Here is a 12,250-nt window from a genome sequence, read left to right as displayed (position 1 = left end):
CTATAAGGAGCGTAGCATCAACTAAAGCACTGTCTAAGAATTGAACTCCATGGTATAATTCATAGCATTCACATAATCCACAAAGAAGGAAATTGTATCTTCCACAAATGGTTGGTCTACATAGATTTGCTGAAATCAGCATTCCAAGGAAGCTGTTCTGCAAGATGCTTGTAGCATAGTCCTGATGTTTTGCATCAATTCTTCTCCTCTAAGAGGCAAAATTTATTGAAGGCTGTTGTGCTCAGAGATGCTTTTTTTAATATGCATGTTGTTCTACACCACAAGTGACTCCAAATGCAATCAGCAATGCATGTTTGAGGAGTGGGTGTGATATTACCTGCAAAGCTTACACACCTCGCTATCCTAGTTATGAGCTTTTGTTTCGCAACTTAACATGGAGTGTCATCGATTGTGACTGGAAATAATGCCGGAAATTCATCTCCGCACTTCTTCCTCGTCAAGCGTCGCTTCAAGATGATATGATGGTCTCACTTCCACCAATACTAAACAAGGAATTAGGAAGCCTTCCATTAACTGTAGCTTTTCCTTTGAGTAGATGTGATGGCAACTGTCTAATACTACCCACGTTCATCACTATTTGGTGGCTCCAGCCCCCCTAGGATGGCAATCACAGTTAGAACGGTGACTGCACAGAAGACTAGGTCTTCTTCTCCATTGACGTCATCTTCTTCCTCCTCACCATCCCCTTCGTCTTCTCCTTCATCACCATCTCGTCATCTTCACCTTCATTTAGAATTCTAGGGTGGCAAGTAAGTAGATAGGAAGATTACCTTTGTTGTTGCTCCAATCACTATCAGAGAAGGTGAAGCTTCAATCACTGAAACCTCCTCCCATATGAGATAGCAATTGTATTTTTGCTATGCAGAGCTCATCGATGCCTCTTCAGCAGCGTCCTCATTGCCTTTTATAATCATCCACCACCTCGTAAAGCTTTAGAAAAGCTTCAAAAATTATTGTTCGTAACATCAATAATATCATTCTACTTCCTTTCTTTGATGCGCCAACAAAAAGCTTTTAAAAAAGAAACATTCTTTATTTTGTCTCTAATAATTGACATCAGAGCTTACATTATTGTGCTGCTGGCAGATGTGCCCGTTAAAGATGATGCTATTGTCCTCTACACGTTTTGATCGTATGTCATGTAGGACCATTATTTGACCTTAGTCATGATAGTGCAAAAGAACTCTCTTCATAATCATAAGGCCATCTTTGCATGATCTTCCCGCCTTACATCAGGCTTTATGCCTCAAACATGATGGAATTGTTAGCTTTTTCAAAAGAGTTTTATCTATATCATTTTCCTCTCTTTTGTAACTTGCCAGTGGTAGAATCTTTTTGCATAGACTAGAATACCCAATCATTCATGATTTGAGAATTTTACAATGTCAGATCCTCGTGATGCAAGCAATCAAATGATGCTCCACAAAAATTATGAATGCACTGAAGAGAATGTACCTAGCCTATCTACATGTGCTCATGCATCATGCAAAGAAACACACACAATGGAAAATAAATTCCTAATGATGCTAGCTAATGTGATCAAATTCTTGGCGAAAAATTCTGCTCTCAGATTTGCAATGGTGGACAGGCAACGTCATGGCATTTGCCCCCTCCAAACCTGCACATCCTCCAGATGGGCCACAACTACCCATCCTCATCATTGCCAAGCTCGACGGTCAATGGAATCTCTTTATCTTCTGTAAAAGCATCTGAAATGTCCACATCTTCATCTTCATCATCTCCTGGCTCATGTCCATCATAAATCTCATATTCAAATTCTTCAATTGCATAAGCTACATCATCTCTTCTCTTGAATAATTTGATTCTTTTTCTTGCAATCGAAATCCGCAAGATCGTGCCATCAAGCTCTGTTAAGGAATATGTAGTATTGTCATGGACATGCTACACCAAATAGGGCCCAAACCATCGTCTCCAAACCTTGTGGATAGGACTATACTGATTGTTTAGATTGTTGTCATAGACCAACATCCAATATCCCTCTTCAATCTCTTTAGATCTCAATCTTTGTCTACTATCAAAGCAGCCTCTGTTGCAAATTCTAGCTTCTTTGAGCTTTTGAATTGATCTTTCAATATCTTCATATCTTCTCTCCAACTGACAAATACAAAGAGCTAAAAGATCCTCTCTAGTCATCTCTTCTTGCTGCCATAGTAAAGCATTCCAAGTGTGCAAGTCTCTATATGCATGACTGGCTTCTGCCCATACATCAACTCATCTTGTATATATCTTATAGTCACACTATGAGTAGTGCAATCAGCCCATAAGGCGTAAAGCAACAACCTAGGCAACTCTTTGACCTGTCTAGCACATGCTCTGGCTAAGGCTTTCACAATCGACGGATGGCCTCTTTCACCCTGCTTGTTGCCTTTTGGATTATATGCTGAAGTCAAAGCAATTTTAATGCCAAGGCAAGAGAAAAATTCCCTAGCCTCGTCAGCATCCAACTTACCTCTATTTGCAGTAATTTTTCCAATACATCCATACATGCAAATAACATCCTCCAATAGAAACTTACAAACCATTGAAGTAGACTTCATCCGTAATGCTCTTCCTTCCACTTGATTTGTGAGATCTTCTTATGCCAAAACAATGTAGCGCATCTACCATAAACCAACAGGCATAGTAATCAAATTAAGAACCCACTTGTAGTGAATACATAGCGGATAGCTAAGATGAAGCTCATCTCTATGCCTCATTCAAGAGAACAACTGACAATCAGGGCATGTCTCAACAAATTGCCAAATATCTCTGTACATGCTTCTACACCAATAGCGCTCTTTAATCTTCTCATAGGTCACCCAAATAACTCGATGTCCAGCCCAAAGACTTTCATGAAACTCTTTCATGATCCGCACATGTGAAGCTCTACCACAGACAACTATCAATAGCTCTCCTCCTCCCTTTTGTGGATGCTTCCAAAGTATCCCACTTTACAAGAAGAAACCATAAGCTTTTCTCCTGATCTTCTTGAAGTCTGCATCAGACCATCCATCATGTCTAGACATGGTACTCAAATAACAACCAATCTGTAAATACTCTTCTATATACAAAGACACATCAAAGATTTCCAAAGAAGACACATGACAAATATGATCAACATGCATGGCTGAAAGATCAGAATCATCAATGCAAGAAAAATACATATAATGATACATCGCTCGTGAAAGCATATTGGCTACTTGGTTGTCTTTACCTACTATGTGCCTAAACTCAGGGTTCATGGCTTTTATGTACCCAATCCACCTAAGCATGGAAATATCTGGAGTAGAACAACTCATGATCATACCTAAAAGAGGTAAACAATCAAACTTGACCAACACAACAGCACCAATGAAGTGCTCTTTGCCATTCTTGAGAGCCGTGACAACTCCTAAGAGCTCCCTCTTAATCTTTGAATACCTACGTTACCGCTTGTTTAGGATTTTCGCCCCAAACCAAATAGCATACCTATTCCCATCTGCATCGTCTTGGCCAACATCCCATCCAATGCCAATAGGACTAGTATCAACAATAAGAACAATAGGTCTCCCACACTCATAATCTTATTTTCGAAGAGTTAGAGTAGCTCTCAATAATTTCTTCAGTTTATACATAGCTTTAGTATGTCTCATTTCCCAAGAAAAACATTGCCATTTTCTCAAGAGCTGGTAGATATCATCTTCAATATGAGAAAAATGAGGAATCCAAATAAGATAAAACACACAAACTCCAAGAAACCTGCAAACCTCTAAAGTAGAAGAGCAAGTCTCTGCAATCTTCTTTATGGCATCAACCTTCGCATGTGAAGACGTCCTGCCATAATATCCACACATATGTCCAACAATGAAAACTTCTCTGGTGCAAAAAATAGATTTCAACCCTTACAAGGTCAGATTCACTTCCTCTAGCTTGCAAAGAATATCCTCAATATCTTGAATATGTGAAGCCACAAAGAACCTACATCCATGATTGTCTAAAGAGTCATCCTTCTCTTTCTCCAAGCAACCCTTGATAGGTAAATCATCAATGAAAAGCATGGTAAGCTCAAGAATAAAATCTCATAAGACCTTATTCATCCCATTCATCATATGGTGAGAGCTAATTTTTGAGCTCGATAAGTGCTTAAAATTTGCCAAAAAATCCAAATTTCAAGGGAAAAATAAACTTCGTTGAAGGCGGCAGCTGCAGTCAGTTCAATTTTCAGTAGCAAGTAGTGGCGGGTTCCAAGAGTGCTTTAAAGATCTACCGAGCGACAATTTGGTAATTTTCATAATTTCTTGAGATGTTAGATGAGACTTCAAGAGATGCCCAGTAGTGGGGGACCCCAAGACTAACTACCAAAAATTTACGAATCTGGAATCGAATGCTGGAAATGGAAGATAGGCCAGATAAGAGGGCCAAGACCAAAAGGCCAAGTCTAAAAAGACTTGGGAGTAAGGGAGGTGACCCTTGTGGTCTCCCACCCCCCAATTTTCACGCCAGAGGGGGAGGGGGCATTTTTTATGATTATGTGAAGAAGCAAAATGGCGCCTGCTACACAACGACAAGTTTTGCAGGGGGGCTATGGGGCCTCAACACAACCCACCAAAGTGATCTTACTAGCCTGATGCTTGATTTCTTTGCCTTCCATCACCACTCTTAGCTCCTCCAATGGCTTTCTGAATCAGAAGATCCTATTTTAGTATTTCTCTCTCCTCACTCTCTCTCTCCTAAGAGGCAATTCATGTGGAAGAAGCCCGATTGATGAATGCTTGTCCAGTGGTGTACCGGATTGCTTCCAAATTGAGTGGGGCTGAATATGGATGATTGGAGATAAACCAAGCATTGATGGTGGACTGTTTTGCTATGCCAAATCATATTTTAAAAAACCTGCAATAAAAGGAATAACCTGGTAACTCTCTTTTATGAAGAAAAATGGCTCTTTTTTAATATTTATTGGCCAAATGGTGTTAATATTGTATGAAAATTGGTAGGAATATTTTTGCTATATGTTTAATGAGTTTATGTTAGAAAAATCAGAACATATAATGTGGTACTACTTATAATAATTTCCTAAAACCCAAAAAACACGAATTTCACAAAGAAAATGGGGTTTTTTGTCATTTTGGATTTGATGAAAAAGATGCAAATGGGATGAAATGTGAAAAATGGATAATTCTTAGTTTTCATAATAAGGAAAAATAGAAAAACCAATAACTTCTCTATTTTTTTTAATTAAAAAAAAGAGAAACAGAGTAAAAAATGGAAAAAATGGGTTTTTGTGCCTGGAAAATTAAGGAAAAATTTGGCGAATGTCCGTGCATGTTTGGCAAGGTTGAGGCATGGTGTATAGCCTCATCTCACCCTTTTTTTTAATGTTCTAGTGTGTTTTTATTTCTTTATATATAAAAAATGACAAAAAACAAAACCCTACACCTATGCAACGAGGCAACACATAAAAATTAGAGGAAAAGAGTGATGTTAAGAGACTAAGAGGGCTAAGAGGGTTTGAATCTTTGAAATATTTGATTGTGCATTTCATTTAGAATTTCAATATTTCAGTTTAAGGGGCTAGTAGCATGATAAATTGGTGCTAGTCTCCATACATGGAAGCATACGTTTAGTGAAAATAATGAAAGGGCTATTTTGTACATCACAAAATGTTGATTTGATAAATATTATTTTTGCACTATGATCATATACACTATCACATTTTTCATGCCATATGGTATAATCTCTTGGATTCATAGCACTTGTATACTAAACATTGACCAATGCTGAGAGTGTGAGGAAGTTCTTTGCTAAAGGTTAGTTGTACAGTTTCCTTGGGACTGTTTGGTGAGGATCTATGTATTCCTAGATTGTACAAAATAAGAAAAGAGTGCATTTTGTATGCTATATTTTATATGTTAGGTAGCATATCTTGGGGATAATCCCCTTGATGTAGGAGAGCTGTAGTGGAGCCGCAGTAGTCAACCGAGAGGTGCTTCCCTATGTTTGTGATACGAGGTGTTATACCTATATGTTATGGGATCTCCCTCTGAGGATTAGGGTAAGATAAACATTGGACTATGTCCTATTATAAACACAAAATCAATATTAGAGTTTAGTGTAATGTGAGCCTTAGACGCTCCTGGCCGCGAGGCAGTGTGGGGTGACTTGTGTGTCTTAAAGGTCCGAGAGAGACAGTGTCGGGCCCATTTCAGGTCTCCACAAGTTGTGCATTTTTCGGGAGCCGCCAACAAGTGGTGGTTCTGAATCCAGGGTCTCTAGGGACCAAATAGTCAATTTATGTCCTTCGATAAGAACCGTCAAGCCGAAATACAAAAAGAGGAACATGCTGAGAGGGCTAGACGATGGGTTGAGATTCTAAGGCATTATTCTCTTCAAAGGAGCAACCCAATACGCATAAGGGACAGTGATTTTTAATAACTCAAGTGTCACAAGCAGCCCTTTGAGTGCAAGAGGAAGTCTTAATACTTCCCCTCTTCCATTCAATCAACCCACTTCAAGTGGGGGTGTAGTTTACGTACAAAAACTCATGTTGTCAATCCAGTTGTAGCCATGGCATAACCCATTACAATTCTAGTAGGGACACCAAATTTACTAGAATTAAGAGCACCTTTTCCCATCTTCCATGGGTTAGAAGAAGAAGATGGAGAACTCCATATTAATGAGTTTCAAAAACTATTGTTCAACTATTGAATCCAAGATAGACACTTAATGATGTTCTTCAATATGACAATAAAAGGAAGGGCAGCAGTATGGTATCACGGTCTGGAACCATAACTAGCATTGACCAATTCTTCATGGCCTTTCATAGAGAGTTTGCCCTTGAGAGGGGTGGACAATATTGGTTGTGTATCTTGAATGTAACATGCTAGGAGCCAAATGAGAATGCTCAGACCAATGCTAGGAAACTAAAGCAAGTTCTTTGCAAACTTGATACTTATATTCCCATTCCTCCAGCTGCACAATTGCAATATTTCCTACATGAATTAGATTTGAATATCCAATTGCAACTTAGTAGTGTTTCTTTGGCCGACATTGACACTACTATTACCCAAAAAAAAGGAGTAGAGTCACTCTTGCATGTGGCTTATGCAACAAGCGTAAATTGGAATGGTAATAATTTGGCGCTGACCAACGGGAGTCAAGGGGATCCCATGTCAAATATGAATGGAAGAGGGAGTATTACGCCAAATTTGCCTATGTTACTAGCTCCTCCCACTATGACTATGCCTATGGCTAGTCAGATGGCCCCATTGAATGGTGGAGGCCAAACAACAAACCTGAATGTTGTCCTAGTAAGTCAGTGACCGATTCCTAATCAAGTGATTAGGCCGATGGGACAATAGACAGACGATCATGGTTATGAATCAAGTGCCTCAAATGTCCTTGGTGAAGTCAATGATATGATGAAGCACTACCCTTACATGATTAGCGAACAGTACAGGTAAATAGCTATGGATTTCAATTTCCTTAAGAAGCAGCAGAATTTGATAGGGAGTCAATGCCCTGAAGAGGGTGCCCCCTCAAGATTCAGCTGTAAGTGGTGTGGTGGTCAACATTTCCCTAAGAATTGTCCAAATGTCAAATGTGATATTTGCAAAAAGTCTTGCCACTTAGCTACTACTTGTTGGAGTAAGATCAGTTCTCTCCAACAAGGAAATAAATAGCCAGGTCCAGTTAGTCATCACGCACAAGGGAATAATCTCCAGCAAGATGATGGACCAAGACAAATACTGCAAAGAGGAAAGGCTACTATAGAGGAGTTTCCTCATGGCAGTTGAGTCAGCCTTATTGAGGCTGTATGTGTCAATGACGCTAAAACTTCTAATGTACGAGCCATAACAAGAGGTCAAAAGACAAGAGAGGGTGACAAAGGAAACGTAAAACCTATCAAGGGAAACCCTAAGCAAGATGCTAGGGAAAAGCAAGTCCTGAATCCTAATATGGAAGGTGGACCTCTCAAGCCTGTTGATAGTAAAGTTGATCCCAAGAAGGATAAAGGATTGCCAAAGAAAGAAGGCAAAAGTTTAAAGAAAAGCACCAAAGTCGTTCCAAAGATCAAAGGAGGGACTAGTTTGGCGAGAGAAGAGAACTTTGGCTAACTATAACGACTTTGATCTAGCAAGTTCTCTTTGTGAGTTAAACAAGACGTGAATCTCTTGCAATTAAATAAATTGTCTCCAAGAGTATGCAAGGAGTTCAAGAAAATCGTGTATATTAGGTATATTGTAGAACTTTGGGCATAGCACGAGTGGGAGAATATTGGTTTGATCATGCTCGAAAAGCATTGTCCCAGGGTTCCAGCAGACGTTGTCGTGGAGTTCGTGCAAGAGTTGCTGAACACGGGGTTCAAGATGCGCCAAGGAAAGACACTAATAAGAAGATCTCAATTTTTTATGCCAAAGATCACTATATTGCTTGTCAAGTGAATTACAACAAAGAAACTACCAATAAACAAATTTTGTTCAAGTCCCTTTTTTCTTATCTCTGCATGTAACTTTTGGCCTTGCTCCAAGGCTCCTAAGCAAGCTCAAGCTTTCAAGCCACTAACAAAGGTAAAAGCATTGGGGCAAAGATCTTGTAGCTTCATCAGTTCATAAAGTGTCAGAGCTTCCTGTGCAAACCCATGTTCAATATATACTGTCAACAAAGCTGTCCATGATAGAACATCCTGCACTGGTAACTTGTTAAAGATTTCTTGTGCTTCAACAAGTGAGCCACACCTTGAGTACATTGTAACCAAACAATTTCCAATTGGAAGAACCTTGTCAAATCCTTTCTGAGCGATCTCAGTATGAAGGTTTTGCCCTTCTTCTTTATTTCTTAATGCTGCACTAGCTTTCAGCAGAGCCAAGATAGTGTAAAGACTGGAGCATATACCATCATCTAGCATTAACGAGTACACACTGAGGGCACATTTAAGTTCTCCACACTGTACATAGCCAGAGATACGTTAGGTCCATGAGTGCTCATTCCGAAAAACCAGCTTATGGAAGATCTGTAGGGCAACTGTTATAACACAACAATCAACAAAAGTAGGAACTAAAAAGTTACTGATAGTCGTGTTAGCTTCGAAGCCACTGCTGCAGACTTGTGTATACACTTACTTTGCATCGGCCAAGCGTCTCTTGGCTCTGCACTACTGCAACGTGTTGATAAAGCTCTCAACTAAAGGTAGATCAAGACCCAATTTAGAACATTCGAGTCCATCCTCTATGCCCACCAAGTGATCAGCCAGATTGTTCCCCTTTTTGACTGTTACAGAGTTGCAAATAGTTGCAAATTATGGGCCCTTCTTTCTGCAACAAGTTCATGATTTCCATTCCTGATTTAGACTCTTTTTTTCTTCTCCATTAGAACTTGATTAATTTTCTCCTGTAGCTTGATGTACTCCTTTTCCTTCTTTTTCATTTCATGCAGCTGTTGTGTGTGGACTTGCTGATTCCCAATAACCAAGCGCTGGAACTCATCACGATCTTGTTGCAGTTTTTCAATCTGTGCTTTGTAAACAGCTGATGCCTTTTGCTCTGCACGAGTGAGTGCTGCTAATTCACGTTCTTTGGTAGAAAGCTAGCCCTCCAATCGTTCCACCTTAGCTCGTATGCATCTACAATCATATTTTAGAAGTCCCCATCTGGTTTCTTCCCATTCCAAGTGCCGCGCTGCCACCTCTTCTTGTCTAAGAGCATGTTCTCTGATTTCACACAAAAGTTTCAGCTGTAAATTCATGGCCAATATTTACAGGATCTCTCAACATAGGCTGCTTCATAGCTTTTTCCATCTGCTCATCACTTCCAAGAGGAAGCAGCCCTACAACCGGCTTAACCTTCTTATCAACTGTTATATACTTTGTGTCAACCTTGGCATCAGTCAGACACTCTTTTCTTTGCTGCAATTTCTGCAATTTTTCAGCAACTCTCAACTCTGTTGGCTGAAAGATTTCAACCTTTTGCTCTATGGGTGCAGTGTAAAACTCTGTATGCTGAAATTCTTCAGCATTAAACTCTGTTGGGGCTGAAAGGTTTCTGCCCTCTGATCTATGGAATGCCATGATGCAGCCTCATACTCTATATGCTGAACTTTTCCAGCATTTAATTCTGCTGGCTGAAAGGTTTCAGCCCCCTGCAACTCTGAAAGCTGATCAAGATCAGACATAGACTCGGTTTGTTGAGTTTTCTCAGCCTCTGACTCTGTTTTCAGCATAAAATCAAAAATTTCCTGATACATATCCAAGGTTTGCACTGGTAGATCCTTGAACCCTTACATACATTAGTTCTTAGCATATTTTTTATCTCAGACAAAGTATCTGCATAAGATATTCCATCATACAGCCCATCCACATGCTCTTCTGCTTGCAAAATACCTACAGTCTTCAACTCTTTCTCCTTACGACCAATGTACTGCCTGGCAACTCTAGAAAAATCTGAAATTTTATGATAACTCACTGAACTATCTGAAGAAAAACCAAAAAAAAAATGGAGAAAGAATGGTTGCCAGGAGGCGAGATCTCCTCTTTTCTCCGCTCCGTACCATTGGCGTCTCGCAAGACAGCGGTACCTAATGAAAATCCAGCTCCTTCGCAGGTAGTGGTGCCTCACGCAAGGAGTCCCTATTTCTCGGATGATTTACTCCAACAGTCATAAACTTAACAGCTCGCATACCATCCTTACTGCGTATCCGTGCATAGGCTGAGCCATCATCCATCACTTTCATCTCCATTCTTGCTTCTGTAATGAAAGGCTGTCCAAGAATAATTGGATAAGAGTAAGAATCCTGAACAAAGCAATGATAATCCTCTTCAACATTGCCAATAGAAATTCTAATGCTCGGACAAGCAGCATACATATCACCAGAAGTATTATTGGCTGCTCTCATGCGCCAGCCATACTCTGCATCCATAGGCCACTTGCCACACTCATAAACACCTCGAGCAATAAGATTAATCTCGGAACCATGATCAACTAAAGCGACGAAAGGAATCTGTTTCTCTCCAATCCTTACCACTGTCTCAGTGGTTGCTCTAGCCCAATGACTACGTGAAAAATGGCTGCGATGAATGAGGATAGGGGTATCATCATCCTCATACTGCATAGGCTAAACTATTTTCTCCAAGTGCGGGTTGACAGAAGCATTCTTAACCATCACTGCATCATCTTGCTCTTCCCCAAGAGCTCCATGCCATAACCCCTGTAAAGCAGGTCCTTCCATTGCATGTCGTTTCCTCTGCAAAAGATCCTGCATTTGATCATGTATTTCTCTTCTAGCAATCCCAAGAGCTTCGCCAACAGTAAAAGTGACTTCACTATTTAAAATTCTTTCATGAAAAATATTACTCATATCCGTCTGCATATCAAGGTCTGACAAGATCTTGAATCCTTGCTCCTTTCTTGGTTGTCTCTTTTCTTTCATATGTTTGTCTGCCATAGGTTGTTCAGGACCTGATTGTGCTGGAGAACTCGTCATAGGTGGAGCTGTAATAGGTGGTGAAACAAAGTCACCCCCTCTAGTCCTTTTGGAGGTGCTGAGACCCTCCTCATCTCTTCTTCTCTTTTCCTCAACCATAGCATCTAAACCCTGTGTTTTCACCATATAAGCAAAAATAGAATACTTGTCAATAGGAGAATCCCATCCCATTTCTCCTCGGATGCTGGAGCCCACACAAGTCATAGTGGATGCCTGAACTTTCCCTCTTCTCGCTATCTCCAAGGCAGAGGACCATAAGACAGAGTCTCCATCTGATTTCTGCTCAAGCTGGACTCCATAAGTTGAAGCATCTCCTCTAACACTCACATAAGTTGATCGCTCAGCCATATCATCAACGAGCTTCTTCATGCCTCCCTTACCAAAGTTCGTGTCAAGAGGAGCACCAGTCTCTGTCAGTCATGTCTTCCCATCTTGTCCCCAAAACACTACGTTCTTCTTACACGCTTCTTGAAAAGCATCACAATCTCTGCAGTGTTGGTGCTCTGTACTATCGCACCAAATACATCGTCTCCCTTTTCTTTGGCCAACTGGGAAAGCAGTCACTGGAGCAGGTGTTACAGTAGGTATTGGCATAAGTTGCTCTTTTAACTTCCCAACTTCAGCTTTGACTGCCTCTATCGTCAAATCTGCCAAGCCTTTAATAACATCATCTACTGAAAAGGGCACTGGAGCAGCAGGAGCTGATGGATTTACAACAGGAGGAGTAGGCTTAGGCATAGAACTTGCAGCAGGGGTAGAAGTAGAGGTCTCTAAG

This window comes from Lygodium microphyllum, unplaced genomic scaffold, assembly GCF_053477565.2.
Source record: "Lygodium microphyllum isolate KBCC unplaced genomic scaffold, Lygodium_microphyllum_v1.1.10 scaffold_31, whole genome shotgun sequence".
Taxonomy (NCBI): Eukaryota; Viridiplantae; Streptophyta; class Polypodiopsida; order Schizaeales; family Lygodiaceae; genus Lygodium; species Lygodium microphyllum.
This window is presented reverse-complemented; position numbering follows the sequence as displayed.